The sequence below is a fragment of the Oreochromis niloticus genome, linkage group LG22 (assembly GCF_001858045.2).
Source record: "Oreochromis niloticus isolate F11D_XX linkage group LG22, O_niloticus_UMD_NMBU, whole genome shotgun sequence".
In the NCBI taxonomy this organism is placed as follows: domain Eukaryota; kingdom Metazoa; phylum Chordata; class Actinopteri; order Cichliformes; family Cichlidae; genus Oreochromis; species Oreochromis niloticus.
In genome coordinates this window covers 33,708,438-33,734,657 of record NC_031985.2, presented here as the reverse complement: position 1 = coordinate 33,734,657, position 26,220 = coordinate 33,708,438, and the positions used below count along the sequence as shown (strand labels likewise).

Sequence of the window (26,220 nt, the reverse complement as noted above, 5' to 3'; positions counted from 1 at the left end):
AATGTAAATGTTTTCAAACTTGAGACCACTACTCGTTACATTGAAATGTATTAGCAGAAATTAAGTCACAGCTGATTAGGTATGAGAGTCTTAATTTCAGAGGGTTTATGTAACATGTAAGTTCACACAGCACAGCAAGTTAACATATAAAAATCAGGCTTAGTACGATAGAGAGCAGAATTTAGAGATTTTTTCTTCAATCATAAACTTGACTGTGGCTTATTTATAAAACCACAGTTGATTATATGTCATCACACATAATGACATGCCGTTACAATAAAGCACACTTTTGCATTGTGAGTAAAGAAAAAGATTATAAACCCATGACTGAATGCCTCAAATATGAATACTTGAATGTCTAGAAATGCAAAAGATTAGCAGACCCTAAGAGCCACCATCAGCAATTTGATGGGGCCTTCAAGCAAACTGCACAAGTCACCATCAAGCACAGGATTTACCAAGGAAATGTTCCTTCCCTACTGCTGTTTTGCATGTGTCTGAACCCCCCAGACAAGATCGTTAACAAGACTGACTACAGATACTGACTACAGAACAGAGCAACCACCTCCTCCACTCAAGCTGTATGCTAGGAGTGAAACATACATCGATCCACATGAATAGGATCTTGAGCAATGACTTCAGAGTGTCATTCGGACAGGAAAAACAGAGGAAAGGTAGTCAGACCTGAGTATTTATCTTTCTATCTATCTTACAGACGCTGTTGTGTAGGTGCTTGTGTGAAAATGCTCTGGCAGCCTGTTTAAGCCACCTGAATAAAAAGATACATTGACAATGATACTTTCATAGTTACACTTCTAGCCAGCACACTTTCTTGTCTATCTCCTATTAGCTGCTATTGGACACCACAAGTTACCGGTGGTAATATAAAGTACCATGTCAGTGATTTAAGCTGTTTTCCAAGAAAAACGCCATATATTTTTTTTGTTCCTTCTTCATTTTGTGTACCTCCAGCTGATGGTGTGATAATTAGTAAAGTTGTTCTGTAAAGTGACCCTAGACATGTTATGTTATCTTCTAGTGCAAGTGTTTTTTGCACAATAGCTAGATGAAAGCACAGATTGTGCTTTTCTTTTCTCATCTAATCCTATACAACAGTTTACATGTTGCTTAGTGAATGAGAAGAACTTTGTGTAGAAGGTGCTATTTTGTAAAGCCATTCAAGGTAGAACTAAAGGGAAAAGATTTATTGAATTTTAGATAAGGACTTAGAATTGAATCAAACTGAGTTGCCTCAGTGTGTGGGTGTACAGAATGCATAGATGGGATCATTGCCATGACCAGTAAACAATGCTTTGATAAAGGTTATGCCACTTCTCAGAAACGCTTCCAGACTGTGTTGGGAGTCACTTGAGCAAGTTTGTGACAAATATAACCAACAACCTAAGGAACTTAGAAAAGAGATTTGTCCATGAGAAGCAAACAGCTGAGCAGCACAAATTAAAGATGTGTTGAATCTAAAAACACTTTGCAATGTGTCCCCATTTATAACCACTCACATCTGTGGCTGCAGAGCTGCCATAAGGACTTTGGCACCACAGTTATCAGAGAGACTGAATAACAAGGTAATTTTAAGTTTTAACACTGTACACCACCCAAATTGGTTTTACATCAAGCAATCAAGATTTGATTGTTTGATTTCAGCTTTAATTCAAGGTGTTTAACAAAACTACTGCATTAACTGTTTAGAAATTAAACAAATTTTTATACATAATATGAAATTCAGAGGCTAAAAAAGTATTTGTTAAACTAGCAGCATTTTAGATATGAGGATTATCTTTCATACAGTCAATATCTGCCTCAAGTCTAGAACCCGTGAACATGACCAAATGCTTTTTCCTTCTTTGAGGTGCTCTGCCAGTGTTTTACTACTTTCTGTGTGTCTTTCTACCTTCAGTCTTCAAAATTAAATGCATGCTCTGTCAGGTTGAAATCAGGACACTAACTACAAACAGTAAGTTTTTTAAATCCTCTGTGGTGGTAAAACAGGCAAATTTACAGAAATGGTTTGTTCTTTTATATCTTTTATGTTTTTTTCCTTCTTCTCACAGTAGAATTTTTAAGGGTATGGAAAACTGAGTTTTTTCCTTGAATCTCTACACCAGGGTGACGATGCCACGACTGAGATCATGCAGTGTGAAAAAGTTGCTTTCCCACTGTTTCTTGCCCAGACCTTTCCATGTACATGTACAAATTATTCATCAAAACATGGGTATCGTTCACCCACTTGTGGTGACAGGACCACCTTGGGTCTGGGTAATGAAAACTTTTTCATTAGACCATGAGTCTGAGGCTTGGCTCTAGTATCACAATAGACCAACTATTCATTTTTTTTACTTTAAGCAGACTTCAATCAAACTTTGAGTTGATTTTTTGTCACCTCTGTTTACTCACTCTGTGCTAATCTCTGAATCAGTTCTACAGTGTGTCTATTCTCTTCCCTTCCCTCACCCCAACTAGCCCCTCCTTGAGTCTGGTTCTGCCAGAGGTTTCTTCTTGTTAAAGGGAGTTTTTCCTTCACACTGTCGCCAAAATGTTTGCTCATAGGAGGTATTCTTCTTGTTGGAGTTCTCTCTGTATTATTCTAAGGTCTTTACCTTACAAAATAAAGCACCTGGAGGTTACTGTTGTTGTGATTTTGTGTTATATAATTAAACTTTAATTAAACTGAATTTCATTCAATTCAGTTTTAAAGAAGTATACCAGGAATCACAACTTTATTAAAGTGTCTTCAGCTGCTGATCTATGCATCTGTATCCCACATTGGGGGCAGTTGGAGAGAGCTGATTCAGCCCACTATTCATCAACCTACATTGTTATTTGTGTACAGGTGCTATAATGTGTGTACAATGATTCAGCTGAATAAATCCAGAATAAACAAATCTTGTACTGAGATGGACCACACTTTCTCCTCTCTGGTATTATCAAGATATCTTTTTTTCTTATATCATTTTAATGAAATATCTTCTATAACATTTAAATACAGTACCAGGAAAGACATTAGCACTATCCATCCATCCTTTTATCCAAATCAGGGCTGTAGGGGGCTGGAGTCTATCCCAGCTACCATAAGGTAGGAGGGGGTTAGACCCTGGACAAGTCACCAGTTTGTCGCAGGGCTAATACAAAGAGACAGACGACCATTCACAGTCACATTCACACCTATGGGTAATTTAAAGTTACCTAACCCTAGTAACTGCATGTCTTTGGACTGTGGGAGGAACCCAAGTAGCTAAAGAAAACCCACGCAAAAACAGGGCAAACATGCAAACTCCACACAGATTGAACAGAGGAGGACAGACCTTGGTGCCCTCATTAGCGATACTTCAGTGGATTTTTTTATATCCAATATACTACAATATCAAATTTTATTGCTCAGTTTTAGATGCAAATAGTGTTCCAATCAACAGAAAGGAGGCATTTATAGGGTGACTGATGAATCCTCCCTCAAGCCCAAACACCAAAAGGTCATTTTGGTGTTTGAAGATAAATGACAGACATAGAGAACAAGAGGAAATCCCTGCGAAGATTAAGTGCTATGATCACCTTTCCATTTGTCTGCATTACAAGAAAATAGGCCCCTCCATGAGCAGATGAGGGATTATGATCTACATAATAAAAAGGATGGTAGTCTGAGAGACCTTGAAGCTTGGATGCTATTTAAAGGTGATGAGTAATTTCAGAATTCTGAGCTGGCCACTCTTCATGTGTGTGATAACCATACCTTGTCTAAATTTTCTGAAGTGGAAAATACAACAGCATGCAACAACTGCTTTTAAGAATTGTCATTTCTGATGTTGTGCAACCTGCTATTGTGTTGTATCTTTTTGGAATAACCCCACCTGGGACTGCAGAGTTCATAAACAAACACAGTACAATTTCTTGACTAAATTATCTAGAGTCTCAGGAGATGAAAAGGATGGAGTGAATGCATTCAAATCATAACTCCAGTCTCAGTTTGAAGTTTGAATTGCTCTCATCTGATTTCATGTTGTGACTTGTGTCAGTTTAAAATGGAATATGAGCACAGCGAATAAAGGAATAACCTTGAAGACAACAAACAGGAGCACACTTCAGCACTTTTTCCAGCGATTTGCCATCCAAGGAGACATCATTTCTACGCATGGCTTATGGTAGAATATTGAATTTCTTAATTTCAATTCTTCTTTCAACCCTTAGATGATCCTTAAAAATACTGAGTCTTTTTACCCTAAGGACAAAGAAAATGCCACCCTCCCAAAACTTGGTGTAAAAATATTACTATAACATTTTAGTAATTAAATTACTCAGTTTTTTAAAACTACTTCATCTAATTTTTGGATTTTAACCTCCAGCTGAGGTTGAGCAGAGGGTGCAAATGGACACACCATGGTCTTCGCATGTAAGCCTCCCACATGGCGCTGCCAGCTCTTCTCTTTCTGTCTGTGCAAAAGTCACACTGCCCTTACATTTGCTAATGAGAGGAGCTTGCAGCAGCACCCGGCAGATTTGAATTGATAAATTTTTTGACCTGTAAACACCGTCGAAAAATCTCTACATAAGCCTGCAGTTCCTCTGTGTCCTCATAAGCCACTGAGTGTTTCACATGCAGGTTTGTCATGGCCACAATTTGCTGTAAAATTTCATCTATCAGCAGCAGTGCATAGCTGATAGATGGCGGCAGCTGGTGGCATGGTTTGTAGGTCCCAGGATCAAACCTCTGGCTGCTGTGACATAGCAGAACATTGCAGTGTTTGTGGGGGACCAAAATATGGGGATGACCAAAATATGGAGATGAAGAAGTCCATTCTGTCACTTCTTCAACCTCCTCCTTACCACGCTCACCTTCAGATGAGTAGGACTGCAGCTGGTCTGTTTCTACCCCTGAGGCTGACATGGAGGAGGCCTCAGAGTCCTCAGAGGAGGATGAGGCACCATCTTCACACTCACAGTGCATAACCATTTACAGAGCCTCCTGTGTGCTGTAAAGTCTTGCCATCTCCAAAATGACTGCTCCAGCACTACTGCTAATACTTTTAACCATGACTGCAGTGCAGCTGCATAAACTACGTGAGCAAGAACCAAAATAAAGTCCAATTTTGTTTTGGTTCTTGCTGCAAGATATTTTGAAAGCTCTGAAAGGTTATTATTGAAGATGGACACACACACACACACACACACACACCATTATCATACACCAGTAGCAGCACACACTTATCATTATCATTTCAGCAGCAAGGCACCCTTGCAAAAAATAGTGCAAAATTTTGCTGCAAGCTTTGAATGGTAAAAAGAAGCACCACCTGATGGACAAATATAAAAAAATTTAAATTAAAGGTAAGTCATCCAAAATAAAATCTTAACATAAAGAAATGCATTAGCTGATGTCAAGATAAATGTGGGATCAAAAATCTTATATTCAACAATTTTCAATGCGACACTTTTTGGCCTGAGGATAAAATGTGACGGGTTCTGTGTAGCTTAGCTATTTGGAGTTAATTTAAGGAACTGAGGCAAAAATTCTAAAATTTTAAAAAGTTAATATCCTGTGGCAAACGTGAGCTATATTCATTCAGCACAGCCAACATAGCATGAAAATAAAAAGCGGAACGACACAAAATGTCCCAAGGATGTGTTAAATAAAATTGCTGCTAACCATGGCAATGTCAAACAAAAAGACAAGTTAAAAATAAGCAAAATCCTAATTGATAAGTTTAGCTACTAAAATTTAAAAAAAAAGAAGAAGAAAAAAAGATCTGGCTGTTTGAAGCGTCATCTAATTCTATCCTGGGAAAAGGGCCCCCAAATATAAACACAATCATTTTAGCTGTTCTAACTGGTGGGGCTGTTTTGCTTAGCAGCTTGAAGGCTTTTTGACATCGGATGCAGCATGCAGTGCTGTACGCTGAAAACCCATTCAAGTCTATCGTTGCGCCATGCAATAATGGTTTCCCGCTGCTTAGCACGGAGTACTCGTGCATGCCGTGGTCACAGTTCGACTGTGGTGTACCTTGGTGCGACCAATAGAAATGAAGACTGCAGCTCCTCTGAGTTAAACCGCATGATTAAGGAAAAGGTTCTGTGCTTTTTTGTTCGGTGAACTTTTTGTCACAGGTTTATGTGCATGTATGGGGAGCTCCAGAGCCCTTTCAACAGCTCTGTAGACCTAGGGGGGGGAAGAGGTGTTGTGGAAATGACACACTCTTTACTAGTCAGGATAGTTAGAAAGCTTTCTTCTATTTGAATGAGTGATTCTGTTTTTTTAACATTTGAACATAATACAACACAAACTCTCACAGAGGATATAAAGTCAGAAAGATACATGTTTTGAAATGACAAGCAGCAGGTGCATCTAGTACATGTAGAGCAGCCACAAAAAAATTACTTACAAGCAGAGCACAGCGACCAGCGCAACACAAATTTTGGGTCCTTCACTCTAGTTAGCCATGAGTGCAATGAAAGGGCCTTAATTTGGAAAAACCTGAGCTAACCTGGATTTCTGTTGTTGTAAGCCCATGCTCCTGACTTGAGTTTTGAAAATAGGCTTGCCAAATTGTCTAAGGTTAAGCAGAGGTCTTTTTGCCCATAAAACGCTCATGCATTCAAGTTGACATTGTTACTCCTGTTACTTAGTATCCCTCCTGTTGTGTTCACCTCCCGCCCCTTACAGCGCTTCCTTTTCTGCCCATGCCCTTGTTGGGGGAGAGTCAGGGCAGTGGCTGGGGCTTGCACACTCTTAACCAGACTGGCAGAGGCTGGTGTGCAGGGAATGTACTGGCGCTGTTGAATAAGAGGAGTCACCAAAGCTTTCCCCAGCTTTGCTAGGAAAAGTCTCTTCTTGAAACTCCTCCCCTGATTCCAGGTTGGGTCGATGGCTGTCCGCACCACATATGCGTTGAAAGCAGACACATCAAGGATGTTGTGGAACAGTGCCACAGAACAGCGGGCTGTCATTCGCTTGCAGGTGTATGCAGGGCTGGACTGGGACAAAAAATCGGCCCAGGCATTTTGACTAGAGACCGGTGTAGAGATTAGAAAGATATTTTCCTGCTATGTTTTGCTGCTATTTTTATAATCATCATTACCATTCCATTAATAACAGTATTGATATTGCATTCAGATGTTCAAACATATTGGTATCATCTTAGTCTTTATTACAGGTCCAGTAAGAACCACTTTAAACTGTTGAGTTGAATTTATAATCTTAAAAGCTTTTGAATGTTTTTTATACTCTTACACTGAAGTCCAGACTTCAGTGTGTGAAAGACTGAGTTGCAGGCTGACAGGAAACTGCATGCTTTGTAGGAAGTGAAACCGAAAGCAGAGTCTGAGTGCAAGTTATTTTGAGCAGCTGTTTGGATGATGTTATTTGAATAACCAGGTTATTCTTTATTATCTTTTATTCATTTATATCTTTTGATTAAGCTTTTAGTAGAGGTTCTTGATTGAAACATTTGTTTAATACATCATATACATAAGTTAAGATTATTACATGAGGATGCCTCGGTCTGGTTCCACAAGCAGAGAGGTGAAAGACGGTGCAAGCGAGGTCAACACACGCATACACACACATACACACACATGCACACACATACAGTTAGTGGGTTCATTTATAGGTGAAAGTTTAATCATGTTTTGCTTGCAACTGCAAAATTGTGTCTGCACAAGTGACAGTGTGCCTTAAGACATGCTGCTGATGTTCTGAGATAAGCGGGCGTCCGGCAGCGACAGGAAGCACCTGCCGTGAAGACGATGTTCTTTTCAAACTGTGTTAAAAGTTGTCAACAGAACATTTGTGGTTTTGAAACTGCTGCATGTAATGACGTAGAGAGGGCGTCAGTAAACATATCTCGATGCTATAAAGCTATTGTTTTGTCGCTGTTGGGGCGAGATCTGATGCTGTCTGCGTACAGCGTTATATCTCCCACGCGTGTGTTCATTAAAAATCATCGTTTGACTCCACCTGGCCGGATCAGTGTGTTATTTGGATTTCCTCCTGTATCCCTCCCTTAATTTTGAACCTTAACACCGGCCCACCAGGTATTATAGGAAAAACCATAAAGCCTTTGAATGAAAAAAAACGCTGTTGTGACAGTGATGTACACTGTCGTGTTGGTACATATATATATATATATATGTATCAATCTAATAAACTTAAACCTACACTATTCTCCCTATTCTGGTATTGTAAACAGTACTTAGCCGAAACCCAAAGACTGCTTGGTCGAGTTAACCTCCTGAACTATCTGCAACAGATGGTGGAAACCTGACATTAAGACAGAGAAGACTAGAGGTGAGACATGATCATTACTGAATATTAAAAATAATAAATGACCGATTTAGTGATATTTTCATAAACTATTTATTTACCACATCAATAAATAGCATGGCAGGGCAAAATATTTTTTCTAACATGGCAACCTTTAAAAAGTGAAAGGAGACAGAAGGACAGGTGAGAAAGAATAAAACGTAATTGACTTTTTGATGGCATTTTACACAGTACTGGTACAGAATCTAGAAAATGTGGGAAAATACTGGTATCATATACAGTACTTACTTCTGAAGAAATTATGATGGGACCCTGAAAAAAAATTACTATGTACAATAATGGATTTCTATAGATTTTACATCAGATGAAAACACTGGTTGTAAGATTCAGATAATTATTATTAAAAGCGAGACATTTTAAATGAGAATAAGAAAGAAAAGTATTTCTTTGTGCCCTCCTTTCCCTGTTAATGCCCTACCTGGCCCCCTGGCAAAACTTTGCTAGACCCGCCCCTGCACAGTTACCAGCTGTCAGCTACTTAGAAAAGGATCCTGGTGTTATTTGTCTCTCAGAAACAGTTCATAACTTCCCTTCAACTCATTCATGTCACCTAAAAGATAAACCTGTTTCTCCATCACCTGTTCAGCTCTGATGATTCAGTAAGGACATCTCCTGGTTTCATCTTCAGGTTTCCCTCTAACAACTTATCCAAACCGATATCATGACCAGCAGCTTTTACAGCTGTGGCTCCAGCAAACATCAGCTGATACTAGTGCTGGGCGATATGGAAAAAATATTTATCACGATATGAATTATTTTATATCACGATAACGATATATATCACGATATACCACCTGACCTGTGGTCATCTGGAAAGTATGCAGTCTGTAAACAACGAGTGGAGAGGGTGCAGTCTTTGTTTTGAGTTACCGTAAAGCATGTCGCAAATCCGGGTGGACGTAAAGCAGCACCATGTGTCAAAAACACAAGACGGAGTTTCTTTGCAAAAAATATCATTTTTTTTATACTTTATTTTCTCTTGCATAAAGTTAAGTTAAGACCTATCATAGAACCAAGTCCGCGAGAGCTTATCTTTACATTTTACATGCTGTAGTGCCATTTGTGGGAGCATTTCTAGTTGCTATACATCAATACAACCATTATAGCCCAAATTTTAATAATATGTATGCATTAAGTCCACAGTAACTACATAAATTGCAAAAAAGTGCAATAAACTACAAAAAAATTGAAAATCGTTTTTGTTTTGTTTTTTACATATATTTCTAGTTAGAGAAATTTAAGAGGCTTATCCCTCAAAACTGTAAATACAAAAAAGTTGCACAAAATAGTTTCCAACCACGAGAAATTTATTTTGAGTGTCTTCATAGTTTTATTTTTGAGATACACTAATTTTTATATACTACAGGAAAAATGAAAATAAATAAATGCAAATTTGCAAAAACACAGCATGTGCATCAAAATAAACTATTTCCAACAGTGTAATTTGACTTCTAAGCATCCCAGAAACGATACAGAAAAGCATAAAGTCAAACATGACTTTTAAAAACACCAATATAGGCTTTGAAGCTAGAAAACTACAGTTTCCGCGAAAATGACGTCACTTCCGGTTTCGGACAGGTAATGGCAGACATGCGATAGTTTGCGCTGTGCATCGGGGCGGATCTAGAAGGGTGGCATGGGGTGGCAAGTGCCACCCTAAAATGATCCCTTGCCACCCCAAGTGCCACCCCAGTTTTGCATATGACAGTGTTGTTTATTAAAATAAGATAGCATTAACAGTTTGAGCGTAGTTACAGTCAACAGTGAATATAAATGCTAAAACTGAAGATATTGGATAGTGTTCCTCCCCTCCACCATTAACAAATGGTTCAGCCCATAGCAGGACCGGCTTTTTTCTTGTTTTCAGTAGCAAGTGATGCTTATGATTGTGCCAGAGCACATTTTGAACAACACCATGGGAATTTCGGATTTTACACAGGTGGTTGGATGTTACACTCTGGAAATGGAAGGAAGGTGAGTGTTATTAACCCTATGTGGTCCACAGACGCTGCACCTCCAAATCACATGACTATGTTAAGCTGACATAGCAAAAAAGCTGCAGCCACGCTGAGTCTCTATTTCAGCCCACATTGAAAGTTCGGACTTCAAAGTTTTTGAATTTTAATTACAGGCTAGTAAATCCAGAGTTATGATAATATATATAAGCCATGCTTTTTAGTAAATACTGTCGTCACGTTTTTGTGTGTGTGTGTGTGTATTAAGCGTTTTCTAAGGAAAGCGCGAAAACAGTAAAGAAAGGGAAAAAAAGCCACCTCTTTCCTATCGGTGGAAAAATGCACCATGTCGACCAATTTTTTAAAAAAAGTCAACATGTGGGATTTTGTTGTTTAGGAAGAGGGAAAAGTTTTGGGAGTGACGGTAACGGCAGCCAGACAGAGCGAGCGAGTGAGAGAGAGAGTTTTTAGATGTGGGAGATTTCTGACGTTTAGTGTGGAGTGTATACTTAGTGTATTGTGTTGTCTTGTGTAGCTGTTCTGTTGTGTAGTCGTTTTGTTTTGTGTGTCAGTGAGGGCACTAATGAATGTCACAAAGGCACATTTGCAACGTAAATACTGTCACTAAGTAGAAAACCAGCGGAGTGATACACCTCCTGTTGTCAGGCCTGCAGGTTTATCCCTGTGCTGTTCTCCTCTGTCTTTTGGTGGACAAACTTTTTGGTGGACTTTTTTGGTGGACTGCATTTTTAGAGAAATAGTTGTATATGTTTACAAAATGTACAATTTATATTTGCATTTCAAGTTATAAAAATTTACTCAACATGTCTGTGTTTTTTTTTTTTACAGTAAAAAATACTACTAGGGTTTAAAGTTCTTTGTGTGATTTCAGATCAGTAATAGTACTATTAATAGTAATAGTAGTACTAATGCAGTATGTCAGTGAAAAAAACAACTAAATTCAGTTGAGCTGAAAAGAATGATACCAAACAAGGCAAGGTGAAAAAAATAAAATGAAACAATTTGAGGGTGAAATACAAATGTAAACTCAAAAGGAGTCATAAATGGCCGGTTGTATTTCAGACCTCAGTGGGTTAATCCAACAAATCATGAAAAATTATGTTAAAATTTTTGTTCATGACAGTGCAGATTTCTGACATTTTGTGTAATTTAAGCTGTAACAATGTGATTGTTTTCTAACAAAAAACAGTGAAACTTAAGTTAGACTTGTGTTTGTAAACGAACCGCCCCATGTTGTGTAGCTTTCTGGATTTTATACTTATTGGGCTACATATTTATTTATTATACAGGCTATACAGTACATAACATCAAAACTCACATGTTTTATGTAACTAAAGTGTTTAATTATGTGGGCTACAGACAATAATTAAGTTATAGACTATATTTATATGAAAAACGTGTATACTTACTGCATTTGAATCATTTTAACCATATGTAACCACCTGCATATGTGTTTGAAAAAAAAAACCTTGATTTTGCCACCCCATTTGATTTCTTTGCCACCCTCTTGCCACCCTAAGAAAATTTCTCTAGATCCGCCCCTGGCGCTGAGTTATATTCCAACTAGGAAGTGTTATGAACAGCTGATCAGATCGGCAAAGCCTGTTTCTGGAATATTATGTTTTTGTTGCTGGAAATGCTTTTTATGCAATTTTTGCTAAGCTATATGTGGAAGGAAACCGTGACCTAGGGCAAGCTAATGGAATAAGATGTAAGTACAACTCCTACGGTTTCATATGCAAAAAAAAAATTATTGCTACCTTAAGTGGTTCCAGTTCTACAGGGATTTAAAAATAGTTAGGCAAAACGGAGCGTGCCTGCTCCGACCGGTTGTAAAGGGTTAATTATATATTTTATGTAATAATTTATAAAATTTGGGTTAGAAACGATAGAAACGATAGAAGACAAATGGCACAATAGACACTTTTCTATCGTCCACACGATATATATCGTCATATCGCCCAGCACTACTAGAAAGTAATATTAAATAAATTCTAACAACAGCTGATCAAGCTTAAATGTGCTGCTGTTGTTTAGAGCGACCTCCGCTGGTTTCTGGCGCAAAGTGGGCGATAAACAAACAAGAGAGACGGGACTTGCGACAGAAAAGCCGATCAGCTGATCATTGATCAGTTTCATGATTGAAGTAGCAACAGGAGAGGGAGGGGGAGAGAATGAGAGAAGAAGAGGCAGCTGAGAGCGTAAAGACACAGAATAACTCCAGCTTTGTGTCTTTTTCCATTCTAGCTGAAGTACGTGACAAACTGTGTTCCTTTTCAGCTCAATACGGAATGTGTAATATTTTCTCTGAATATGAGACGATTCCGTTTTTTACAGGACGGTTGGCAACTCTACCAACTAACCTTATGACCTCACTATCAGTAACATCATAGCACCCGCCTGGCAGTATAGAAACTCCGTCATTCTAGCTTGTACGCAGTACGAGTTATTGTAACTTACTGTAAAAAGTCAGCACAACGAAAATGAACTACACCTAAACTTGGTTTATATCTGACCCAGATAGACTGCAGCTCATAACTTCTTACCTGAAATTCAGTTCCCCTGATACTCGGACCAGCGGCCGCCTCGGGTCTCTCCTCCTCCTGCCTCCCCTTTCCCTCATCCTGCCTCCCCTTTCCCTCATCCACCTGCTGGCCTCCACCACTTGCTAATGTTACTGAATCTGTGGAAGCTCCGCCATAGCCACCACCAAACAACTGAGTTATTTTTACACATCTGCCAGCATCTGGTCAATCCACCACCTTTAATTGTTTATACCTTTATGAAAAAACAAACAAACAAACAAAAAAACACATCGGCCCATAAAATACGAAAAATCACCATTGGCATACCGGGCCCAGTATGCCCGATGGCCAGTCCAGCTATGGGTGTATGTACCAATTGTAGCTCCCGTCAGCCACCACGCGGACAAGTTCTTGTTTACAGATGATTTATTCAATGGTTGACGACAAGATCACTCAGCATCGTCATCATCATCATCATCATCGTGAGAACTACCCAAACAAAACAATTACAATCAGCAACATGTTTACAATAACACTCTTATCACAGTAAATCCAAACAAAGGTATAGACACATAAATGCCTTCTTATGGCACTTTCACTGCACTTTCATTGAAACTCAAATTAACAGAGGCACCCTGAACACACCTCATTGCCTGCTGTAGCCGATGCTTCTCTGCTCTTGTGTCACCACAAACTCGGTCCGTGCTGCATGTTACTTCCGCTACCACCAATTACAAAACAAAGTTCCACAATTAAAGGAAACTTACAAATATAAACACAAGGAAAAACATTGGAACACTTCACTGTTAGTTACACCAATAAGCTGCAATAAAAGGAACAATAAATATGACATTGGGAACAATATTGAATCTGTTGTATACAAAATGCTATGATTGACATAAATAAAAATAAGATAAAATGCATGATGGATGAAACTTTACATTACCTTATCAAGGCAGCCAACGCCTCCTTTGTTCTTGTTGAAGTCCTGGATCATAAGGGGCTTCCTGTCCTCTGTGGTGCTGACACCGACGTCTTTGTGTAGCGTGCTCATCAGGATGACATTTCTATTCTTCTTGGGAACATATGACACAAGAGTGTGTGTGTCAGTGAAAGCAAATTTTGATGAGAGTGCCTCTCTTCCTCCATACCAGTGCAAGGGGGAAGTTCAGGCTTGTTCTTCCTCAATGTCCCTACGATGGTGAGCTTTCTTGTCAGCAGCTTCTGACCAAGCGCATATGATGTGAAGAAGTTGTCACAAGTGATATTATGCCCTTGGAGACTGGTTGTCATGTCCAGGACACAACATGCATGGCCTGGTTTTCTTCTTCCCTTCCAGTACTGGGTTTCCCCGTGTAGACCTGCATATTCCAGGCATAGCTGCTTCTGGCATAACACGCTACCCAGATCTTTATACCACATTTCCCTGGTTTGCTTGGAATGTACACCCTGAAGGAACACCGACCTCTGAAAGGAACCAGGCGCTCATCAACTGTCACCTTAGGGCCTGGATTGTACATAAGTGGTAGGCGCCACACCCACCTGTCCCAAATGTTCCTGATGGCAGCCAGTTTTTCATTTCTCCAGCAGACGGGTCGTGTATCTCTGTCATCAAATCGAATAATTCTTGAAAGGACATGAAACTGTTGTAAGGACATAGTTGCCCGGAATATAGGCCTGCCAAACTCTGTATCCCAGAGACTTTTTAGAGCCTCATTGTTTGAGCGATATACTCCTGCTAAAATCAACAGACCTATGTAGGCTTGGAGGTCTACCAAGTCGATTTCTCTCCAGGTTTCCCCAAACACACGCTTCCCCTCCAGGTTTGTCATCTCCAGTATAATTCCCTCAATGGACTCTGGTAAAAAGAGTTGGAAGCTGGACTTGATGTCATCCACACGAGATATTGCATACCGTGTTGGCCCTGGCGTCATCTTGGTGTTTTCCACTCTCGCACTACTTCCTCTGCCCTGTGTGGAAAAAAACCAGAGCAAGTGTCCACTCTTGGACTGGAATGTCTCCTCAGGTGCCTGTTCATCACGTGCCTCTCCCTCTCCATCTGTTGACTGGTCAGAGTCCTCAAAGTCTGGATCAAAATCTGTGTTGTCTTCCAGTTCCGAGACATCCTCCTCTATCTCTGGTTCAATTTCAGTGCCCTCTTCATGTCCAGAATCCTGAACCAGAACCTCTTCAACAGCTATCCGCTTGGTCAGTCGCCTACTCATTGTGCTCAGAGTAAAAGGAGTGCAAGGCAAACATCAAGCTATCTAGTCTAAGGAGTTTGGAAAGAAAGCATCTGGACTTCTTTAAGTTGCTTGAAGACATTTCACCTCTCATCCGAGAAGCTTCTTCAGTTCTAAGGTCAAATGGTGAAGAGTCCTGATTTAAGCCCTGAAATTGTGATTCATTTCACCTCAAAACAGTTTTCTACCTTTCCTCAGTTCATTTTAAATGTTCTTTGGTACATTTAAGAGGAGGGTAACATTTCTGGCTCATGCCCATATATGACTTCTTCTTTGCATATGTGTGTGGCACAGCAAACTGTGTTCATGGATATGTGGAAGTAATTCTGAGCCCATGCACTGATTTCTATGATAGAAATCCTTTTTTGTTTTGAATGCAGTTCTGTTTGAGGAAAGATCATGGTATCTTTCAAAAAACTGAAAATGAAGTGTTTAACATGTTCTATTTTCTGCATTTAATGTGAACTTGGATAAATAAAACATATTTTGACGTTTTTGCTGAAAGCGTCACCTCCACATTTAGAACTTCACAATACCCATCAAGATGCTCCTGGGCACGAAAAAAAAAGACTCAGGTGCAGACTCACTTAAAATCAAAACAGTAAGTTTATGTGAAAAAAAACTGTATATACAGCATAGTATGCACAGTGGTGAAGGTCCCAGTTCCCAAGTCTAGGGATTCTCCATGCTCACTTCTCTTTATAAACACCCCCTTCAAACTCAACAGAAGGATTATCCTATTTCTGCACAGAGAAGACACAGGTAAGTTTTCCACAAAAGTTACACAACTGACTAGCAAGCATCAGAGCCAGGGGCTTCACTAACTGTGAGTAGTTCAACAATACAGCAATGACTGAAGTTCAGCTACTCCCTTAAGTAGTGGCTGAGGAATCAGGAGGAATCAGGAGCATGTGTGTGATGAACAGCAGGCGTGTGAATAGCAGAAGGAGTCCTGCCCAGACACAAAAACAGGCACACACACACACACACACACACAGGGGAGAGAGGAGAAGCAATGTAGAGAACCAGGAGGGGGAAAACAGACAGAAATGGCAGGACAGCACAACAAGAACATAGGGACCAATACTGTATACTAATTGAACAAAGGGCTGCTTTCATGTATCCTTATATTACATACTGAAAAGTTATTTCTCCAAGTGTTGTACTGTCTAAATTTTGGCACACTTTAATCATGCTGCTATCCACACATTTCATGCTTTTCAGTTTTATATCTCCACATAATTCTCTTTGACCTAATTTCCCAAAGGGGATCGTTTAAATTTCATTATATCTATCGTTACATCTATGTCTTATCTTAATAGGTCTCAGCTTTTTGTGATTGGAGTGCCCTGAAATCTGTTCTGTATCAGACGTCTGGGCTGCATGTGCTGGAGCGTAACTGAGTTTCTCTCAGACAAGCAAATCATACTGAAGTTGACAAAGAGATTTATACACCTGATGTTGATCAAAGTCAAAGTCAAGTGTACAAATTACAAAAACATTATTGACACAAATGTAAAATGACAAGGCACCAAAGAAAAAGGGTAGATAGTCACTTTGTTTATTCATCTCTTTCTATACACACACACACACACACGCACACATTTTATGATCATATTAACGCTTATGAAACAATAAAACTACTGTAAAATTGTTGATTAGTCAGTAGATGATGATTTTATATCTACTGTCATCTGGAACTTATCTTAACCTGCTCCGAAACAGATTATGTTAACATAAGTTACCATGACGATTTACCTCAATAAGAAGTGAACGTCCAGCATACACAAGGCAAAGTTAACCTTGAAGTCATCTGGATAAGCCAACCTCCTATTTTGTAGTACAGGCCTCTGCTTTGCACTTTTTTAAATTGAAGGTTTGTGTCACATTTTGGAGTGTAAAAAGGTTGGATCAAAATGCAAGAAATTTGAAAGGTAAAGTGCAGGAACAAAATTGTAGATGCTTATTTAGGCTGTTAGAAAGTCCACAGTAATATCAAATAAAAGTGAAAGCAAAAGGGAGTCCTAAACTCTGAGATAACAAAATCCAAAAAGCCCAAAGAAAGACACAGGGAAGCAGACAGGTGGGTAACAGTACAAAGACTCACACAGAAATCAGTGGGGAGTGGAAACACAAAGGTAACACAAAACAGCTGAGACTAATCAGGAACAATGAGACTGGCTGAGTACTGGCTGAGACTGGCTGAGAACAATGAGATTGGCCGATCAAGGGACAGGAGACAGACAGATAACCAAAATAAACCAGGAAGTCACAGACTACACAGATGAGAAACAATCAAAACTGGTACAGAAAGACAAAAGAAAAATGGCTAATAACAGAGACAGCTACTGTGTACAACTGTAAATAACCCTCAACCAGAATACTAATATCAATTAACGGGAAATGAAACAAAGAACTAATGTTTAACACACACAAACAAAAATACACACATATAAAGAGGGTTCAGTATCTTGCCCAGGGACACTTTAAGGTATAAACTGAAGGAGATTGTACAACAAAATGTCAGAACCCATTCTACAAGAATTAAAGAAGCACTAAATAGCGTAACTCTTTCTCCACATTTTTTAACAGCATATAAACCTCTCCCCCTGTATTTTTTTTTTTGAAGAGCATCACTTTGGGAAGCTCTTTTATACTTAAGCTTGTTACAAATTGACAGTATTGAGAACCATAAAACTCTCTTTCTCTTTCTCCCACGTCTGCTGCAGCAGACAGCATGGAGTGAAGAGAGTGCACATTCAAATGCAGACAATGGAGTCGGGATGAAGTGAACAGAAAGTGAGTCATTTATTTCTGGCTAACAAGGGTTAGCAAAGAAGCACTAAGATGGAACTAACAAAACCTATACTGGGACAAGCTAAAACACAAAACACTAAGTACATGAAACCTGAAACAGAGAACTAGAAACCTAAGACCTAAAACCTGACACTTGGACTATGAAAGAAGAAAAGCAGATGGACTGAGGGAAAACAGGGGACTAAATACACAAGGATAATAAGGAGATGGGAAACAGGAAGGAAACACAGCTGGGAATAATCAGAGACAATGTGACAGGGAGGAAGCAAAACTGAACACACTAAACATCAGATTTGGGACTATCAAAATAAAACAGGAAACGTGAGAAACAAGCCAAGACACAGACTCGACACTGGGACTGGGGAAGAACACAGGGGAGGCACAGAAACAAAACTGAAGAACTAGAAACCACAAAATTGAATCAGAAAATAACTAAGGAAGCTAGAAATACAAATTACTAAACCATGAAAAACACTAGATCAAAGAATAGCCATAAATCAGAAAACACACACACTGGGTTTCCAGACTTGGGAACATGACAATTTCAGTCTTTTTAAAAATATATTGCTTTGAAAATGAACATACATTATTTAAAAAATCATGAAATAGCTCATTTCTTTTGAAATGTTGTACCTTTCTTGCATATGTTGTACCTGCATGGGGCAGTGTGTCTCTCCCTCATAACATGCAAGTCATCAAACAGATGTGACTGCTTTTTATACTATGTCCTTAACTACAATCAAGTTGAAATGCCATATTGCCTTGACAGATAAATGAGGCACCTTGCAAAAAATATACAAAAGAGAGTTGTTGCAGTTTTTTTTCTTTCGTTTTCCATTGTACTAAATTGCACCCCATAAGATACACTTCAGGCCTGCATTTATTCATTCTCACCCTTTAACTGACAAACTGAACTGCCTGCATGTCAGATGTGCCATGACGCAGATCAGTCAGATTAATTTTTATAGCTAGGCCCTCAATCAGTAGTTATCAGCAGGGGGAGCAGCTGTAACCCTTCATTCAATCCTAGCTTTGAATTTCATTTTAAAGACAAATTTAAGGGAGCCTTACAGCACTATCACAGCTCAGACTCTGATGATGACATTTGAAGAAATGACTGAGGTGCCTCAGAGCGATAACATCATGAATGTTTTGAACAGTTTGCTGGTATTTTTTCGCCTTATTGATTTACTTTTATCGTGCATGATGCCCCAAAGGAAATTGCTTGGCAGGAGAAGATATCTTTGCGAGAGTAGCGTGTATCTGTATATCCTGTACATGACACGGCATCCTTTCAAAGCCAATTAGTCGTGGCATTAACAAAACCTGTAGCCAGCATTGGCCATGGGCACATGGCGGTAGAGTATTGTCTTTGTGTGGGAAACCCAATGATAGCAGTAAATCCAGTGAAGAATCTCTGAGCATTGCAGTAATGACACCATCAAAAGGTTTCAAGATAATTTGTGGCTGTCCTCAGATTTAGAAATATTCCAAATGGGATTTGCAAATGAACAATATGTGAAAGCCTAAAGAGGAAGAGATACAAGAAAAATATATTCTTTGAACCATGTTTCCAAAATAATTATTCCCAGCCTGTGATGAAGGTAATTATGCAGGTTGGCTGGCATTATTCAAATGAAAAGCAGTTTAGCAAAACAGTTTTATCTGCTTTTGTGTGTCTGGTACTCTTCTAACAAGGGAGCAAAAAAAGCTATGTGTGAAATGAAGGCTCTTGAGAATTTTGTGCTTTAAATGAGTTTGATGAAAAAAGTCAGTTTCTTGGTGTGAGTTGAAAGCAGGTTATCCTAAAAACGTTGCAAATATTACCTGTAAGCACCAGACGTCTGCTTTATATTCTTATTTACGATTGAGTTCATGTTTGTTTTATAATTCATAGATTCATTACATAAGTCATCTTTTCAGGATTAATAAATGTGAAAATATATGTGCTTACATAAAGTAATTTTAAGTCACTGTTTGGGATTGGAACCTAAAAGGGGGTACCTCTCACTTTAAGTATGTAAGTGCAATATAGTAGCATGAAACCCTGTGTGAGAGGGAAGGGGAGGAGCATGGACAGAGCGGTTAGGAGTCTCACGGTTTTCTGACCATGTGCACAGGTAGTTCTGGATAACTGCTATTTTTTGGGGGAACTTTCATGCTTATTTAGGAAGGACTTCATTGTTACATCTTCAGTTTGTAATAAATAAACAGTCTTCAAATCATAATGCAACTGGAAGCATTTCTTTTGGAAACCAGGAACACGCGTCAGCCATAGACTCCCTTTTTGAACTTGGTTTATTGGAAATTACCCTACATTTTAGTCAGAAAACCCTCTTGCTCCTTTTTTGGGAAAAGGAATACTGAAAAGGATCACATTTAGCAACGAATGGCCGTGCACGGTGGATTGAAGGTAATAGCCTACTTGGAGGAAGAATCATGGTAAGCAGTGAAAACAAGTTTTGGTACTGTGGAAATGTGTCATAATGGATGAGGGCGATGAAGAACTAGTGTGTGGAAAAAGAGAATCAGAAAAGGCTGTCGAGGAAAAGCTGCACAGGTTGACCCAGTCTAGAAAGGCTAAGCTAGGCCACCTAACTAGCCAAGCTAATCAGCTCGAACGGCTAATGGAAGATGATGCTAATGTGAATGCTGTTAAGCAGAAATTGCGTTTAGACTACTAAGATTCATTTGGAGAACTGTGTAAGATAAATGATAGTTTGAGACTATTATTGCATGAAGAAGAATTTGAAAAGGACCAAAGTTCTTGGTATGAACCTAATGCTAGTCGTATTCGTGGATTTATGCAACATGTGGAAATGTGGGTTAAAGCAGCTGAGGAGCGCACAGAACAAGCTAGACAGTGTGATGCAGACATCCAGCCTTCCGACAGTGTTTCTGTGATGTCCGCTGCATTAAGTAGTAAAGGCAGGAGGCACAGGTCAGCCGTTGGGAGCCAAGTGTCCACTGTTTCCTCAGTACGCCTCAAAGCTGAAATGGAGAGAGCCACATTGCTCGCACAAGCAACAGCTCTCAAACAAAAACGAGAGCTTGAACGACAGGAAGCTGAGTTGAAAGCAAAAAGAGAGCAGCTAGATCTGCAAACTGCTATTGCCACCTCTGATGCTAAATTAAAGGTATTAGAGAATTTTGAAAATGAGCGCTCGTCACATGTGAGTCCTGCATACCCAACAACTATTGATTCTGGATTCATACCATTACCTGTAAGTCAAACTCCAGTCACCAACACAGAAAATGGACATGGGTAATTCATGCCTTTACAAAGTCACCCTATTGGTACGCAGCAGTCTAGAGTGGATTTTGCAGCAGATGAGCACATTAACGGTGGGCACATCATAGACCTGTGTGGTAAGTTTAAATGCAAGCCACATAACAAAAAGTTGGAATTTTTGAAAGGCAACGGACTGTGTTTTAGCTGTTTGAGGCAAGGTCACATGAGCAAACTTTGTAAGAAAAAGGTGAGCTGTGAGGTATGTTCTCTTGCTCATCATACATTGTTGCATATCAAGAAAAGGGACACAGATGCTGACACAGAGAAGGAAACTAAGAACAGTGAAAGTCAAACGATCTTAAGAGCCTTTGTCTGTGCAGAGTCTGAGGATTGTGGGCCAACTGGGGCCGGGGAAGATGACTGCACACTAGCAATAGTTCCTGTACAGGTCAAAGTCAAAAAGGGAAGTGTAGTAGTGCAGACTTACGCCTTCTTGGACCCAGGAAGCTCTGCCACATTCTGTACAGAGGCATTAATGGACAAATTGAAGATCACTGGAAGGAAAACTGACATACTACTGAAAACTATGAATGAAGAGAAACCTGTCTGTACTCATGTAGTGTCAGGCTTGGAGGTCAGTAGTTTATCTGGTGACGACTTTATTGATCTGCCAGATGTCTTCACACAAAGGACAATACCTGTAGGAAAAGAAAACATACCCCTACAGAAGGATCTCGAAAAGTGGCCTTACCTTAAAGAAGTAAAACTGCCTCGAATTGAGACTGACATTGGATTGCTTATCGGAGCAAATGTACCTAAAGCAATGGAGCCATGGGAGGTTGTAAGCAGTGTAGGTAATGGACCGTATGCTGTAAGAACCAGGCTAGGTTGGACCTGTTTCGCTTAATGGACCTTTAAGAGAAACAGGTCGAACCAAGCTAGGCTGGACCTGTTTCGCTTAATGGACCTTTAAGAGAAACAGGCTGTCATGCAGACAAGAGAAACCCAACCAAGGCTATTGCAAACCGCATATCAGTGAGCTGTTTAGAGAACCTGTGGCTTCAACAGTTCATGGTATATTTTCCAGAGGGAGGAAAACATGATGAAGTGGAAATGTCAAGAGAGGACTATCAGTTTATGGACATGGTCATGGAATCTGCAAAACTGATGGATGGCCACTATACAATATGTCTACCTCTGAGGAACAGATTGGTCAAGATGCCAAATAATCGCTCAGTCGCTGAGCAACGAGCACGTAACTTGAGGCTTAAATTTCTGAGGAATGACTGCTTCCGACAAGAGTACACAGACTTCATGGAAGACCTTCTTAAAAAGGGCTATGCAGTACAACTGTCAAATGATGAACTGGCACACAAAGAAGGAAAAGTGTGGTATATACTAGAGATGGACCGATCCGATATTACGTATCGGTATCGGTCCGATACTGACCTAAATTACTGGATCGGATATCGGCGAAAAATAAAAAATGTAATCCGATCCATTAAATATCAAAAAAACACCTCACAAAACTTGTGACACGGCGTAACTCGCCTCATAACCGTAGCACGTCGGAGCAGTGTGCGTCATGTGATAGAGCGGCTGTGTGTATTTGTAGCATCGCTAGCAATCCAGCATTTCATCTCCGAGAAAGTTATCCCAGAGAGAAGTAAAGCAAGTGTGTAAGTTCATCTCTGAATGTTTGTAAAGCATTCCCGTTAAGCTTAACAACCGATATATGGAGCGACTGCCTCTCTCTCTCCCTCACCTTCCTGTGGCTATTTCAATCGTGAAACTTAATCAGCTGATCGGCTTTTCTGTCACGAGTCCGTCTCACTTCTTTGTTTTTGGCCCACTTTGCACCAGAAAGAGGAAACCAGCGGCGGAACAACAGCAGCACGTTTAAGCTTGATAAGCTGTTGTTAGAATGTATTTAATATTACTTTCTACACCAGGATCCTTTTCTACGTAGCTGACGGCTGGTAACTGTGCAGGGGCGGAGCTAGCAAAGTTTAGCCAGGGGGGCCGATAGGGCATGAACAGGGAAAAGGGGGCACAGAGACATGCTTTTCTTTCTTATTCTCATTTAAAATGTCTCGCTTTTAATAAATAATTATCTGAATCTTACACCCAAAGTTTTAATCTGATGTAAAATGTATAAAAGTCCATTACTGTATATAGTAACTGTTAAGTCTAATATACCCTAGTAAGCTATAGAACTTTTTCCTTTGGGAAGATACCATCTGTGCAGTCTGCAATTCTGTTGAAGAAAGATGTTGAATCTATTTAATTATTCTTGAAAAATAATTTATTTCTGTGCATTTTTTTTCACCCTGCATCAAATTTAAGTTGATTATGTCGATTAAGCATCATGAGGTGGAGGGTGGGGGGTGGTTCCCCATTTTTTTTTGCTGGGAGTTTGCAAGCCTATTAGTTAGGTTGCTTAATATTTCTGCTAAGTACTCTTTAAAATACCAGAATAGGGAGGATGGAGTAGGTTTAAGTTTATTAGATTGATCAGTGTTGCTGAACTATGAAATATTTTGGGTGCAGCAGAGGTGTGGACTCGAGTCACATGACTTGGACTCGAGTCAGACTCGAGTCATTAATTTTATGACTTTAGACTTGACTTGAAAAAAGGTTGTAAGACTTGTGACTTGACTTGGACTTTTACACCAGTGACTTGGGACTTGAATTGGACTTGAACCTGTTTACTTGAAAAGACTTGATATTTTACCCAAATCTAAAATTTAACATACACATTATATAAAAAGTGCGGACCATTAATTCACTTTATTCATTCATTCATTCTTACCACACTCCGTATGTATGTGAGCGTGGGCTGTAGCACAGCCAATCAAATTAACCAGATTTGAAAAAAACAAGAACAAAAACGCTCGAGCCAAAAATGCTTCCAAGAGTAATTTCTTTCGGGTACATAAACTACGAAGTAGTCAACAAAAAACGAAATGCAATATGCAAAACATGCAAGAAGAGAATCACAGACGGAGATGGAACAACTTCCAACTTTGTCCGACATTTGAAGTTGCATAAAGAACGGTAGGTGGTGCTTCTTTTTTATTTATTTTTTTGCTACGATGAGACAGCTGACTTAGCTAACTTCATCTTATTAGCAAATGTTCTTCGGGCTACGTTGATGATACTGTTTGGCTTTAACAGGTATGATATGTTTGTCATGCTATTTTAAATCCGGTCCTGCAAGCGCATCCAAGAATAACATGCAACTTGTTAGCTCAGAATTGTTGGTGAATGGTGAGCAGGGTCCGTTTCAGAAAGTGGGTTCTGTAGCTGTACTCAGTCTCTCTCCGTCTCCTCCCCATCATTAACCCCGTAGATTTAACCCAGTTTAGACTGACAAATATTTATTTTACCATCACATCACAATTCAAAATCACTGTGTTTAATTTGCAATTAGTGTATGGTCGTGTTTAACTTTTGCATGTCTGAGCCTGGGAAATTTTTTTTTGGTTAGAAAATCTGGCCCACCTTAGTGTGTAATTGAGTAGTCCTGCTATACATGGCCTTTTTCTTCTGTCATTTATGTCAATACATCAAATAAAATACTTTGATCTTATATTATTAGCTGTTGTTTATTTGCAAAGGTTATTCTCAACAGGGATGCTAGACAAAAACGGCGTTTTCTACAGACAGCCTAGCATACGCTCTCCACTTGCGAGTGAAAAAAGAAAAAACACCCCTTCCCTATTGGTGTTAGAGTTTACCATGTCAGCCAATCAAAAAAACGATAAGGCAACATGTGACATTTGGTTGTTTAGGGAGAAGGGGAAGTTTTTAGGAGTGACACCCGCGACGGAAAGCGGGCGAGCGAAAGAAAGAGAGAGAGAGAGAGTTTTCATATGTGAGACATTAGTGACGTTTAGCGTGTTTGGAGGCTGTACTTAGTTTGTTGTGTAGTTATTGTTTTGTATTGTGTGTCGGTTAGACTGCTGAATTTCATATTTGATCTAAAAAAGCTGTCAAAGGCAGATTCCAGTGTAAACGCTGTCTCCACATAGAAAACTGGACTGTTGCACCTCCAGTTGTCAGACCTGCAGGGTTTAGGCCTGTGGTGTTCTCCTCTGTCTTATACTGAACACAAACTACATTTTTTGGACTGGCACAAATAATTTGTGTGCCTTCTTATTTGATGCCGCACACCTGATTGTTCTGTAAATAGATTTAAATGGTTATATAAAAAACGCCTGAGGCCTTGGCTGCATTTTTAGGTAAATAGTACCATATAACTTTGTTGTTTGCAAAACTTGTGCATAATTTTTAGAAATGTACAATTTCTATTTGCATTTCAAGTTATGAAAATGATTCGTTAAACATGTAAAAAAATAAAACTTTTTTCTACTCGGATTTTGAATTTTTTGTCTGAATTTAGATCAACTGTGCTAATATAGTATACCAAAATGAAAAAAATAACTCAAATTTCAGATATTTGAGGTTGTGCTGTAAATAATGATACCAAACAAGGCAAGAAAAACATATTTTAAAAGTGAAATATAGAAGTAAAATCAAAAGTAGTCAAGAACGGCCAATTATACCCGGGACCCCAGAGGGTTAAAAAAAAAGACTTGAAAGGACTTGAAATTCAAAGTTTCGGACTTGGGACTTGACTTGAAAGTTGTCTGTCTTGACTTGCGACTTGACTCTGACTTGCTTGACTTTACTTGAGACTTGACTTGTGACTTGAGGATAAAGACTTGGGACTTACTTGAGACTTGCAAAACAATGACTTGGTCCCACCTCTGGGGTGCAGTGTATTTTTTACATGCAGGTATAACAGAATAGCTTTAGTGTTGTTGTTTATTTAAACTTGAGTATGAACTTATACAAAATGCAGCAAGATATTAAAAAGTTTTATTGATTAAAAAACACACTATATCGGATTCATATCGGTATCGGCAGATATCCAAATTTATGATATCGGTATCGGTATCGGACATAAAAAAGTGGTATCGTGCCATCTCTAGTATATACCCCATCACGCTGTGTACCACCCTGTGAAGCAGAAATTAAGAGTTGTGTTCGACTGTGCAGCTTCCTATCAGGGCACATCCCTGAATGATCAACTTCT

The 26,220-nt window shown here is 39.3% G+C and overlaps 1 pseudogene; it reads right to left on the bottom strand.

The window, feature by feature from the left end:
* Window positions 1–6,591: 6,591 nt before the first annotated feature.
* On the bottom strand, window positions 6,592–15,052 carry LOC102076825 (piggyBac transposable element-derived protein 4-like; annotated as a pseudogene).
* Between the last annotated feature and the right edge of the window lie 11,168 nt (window positions 15,053–26,220).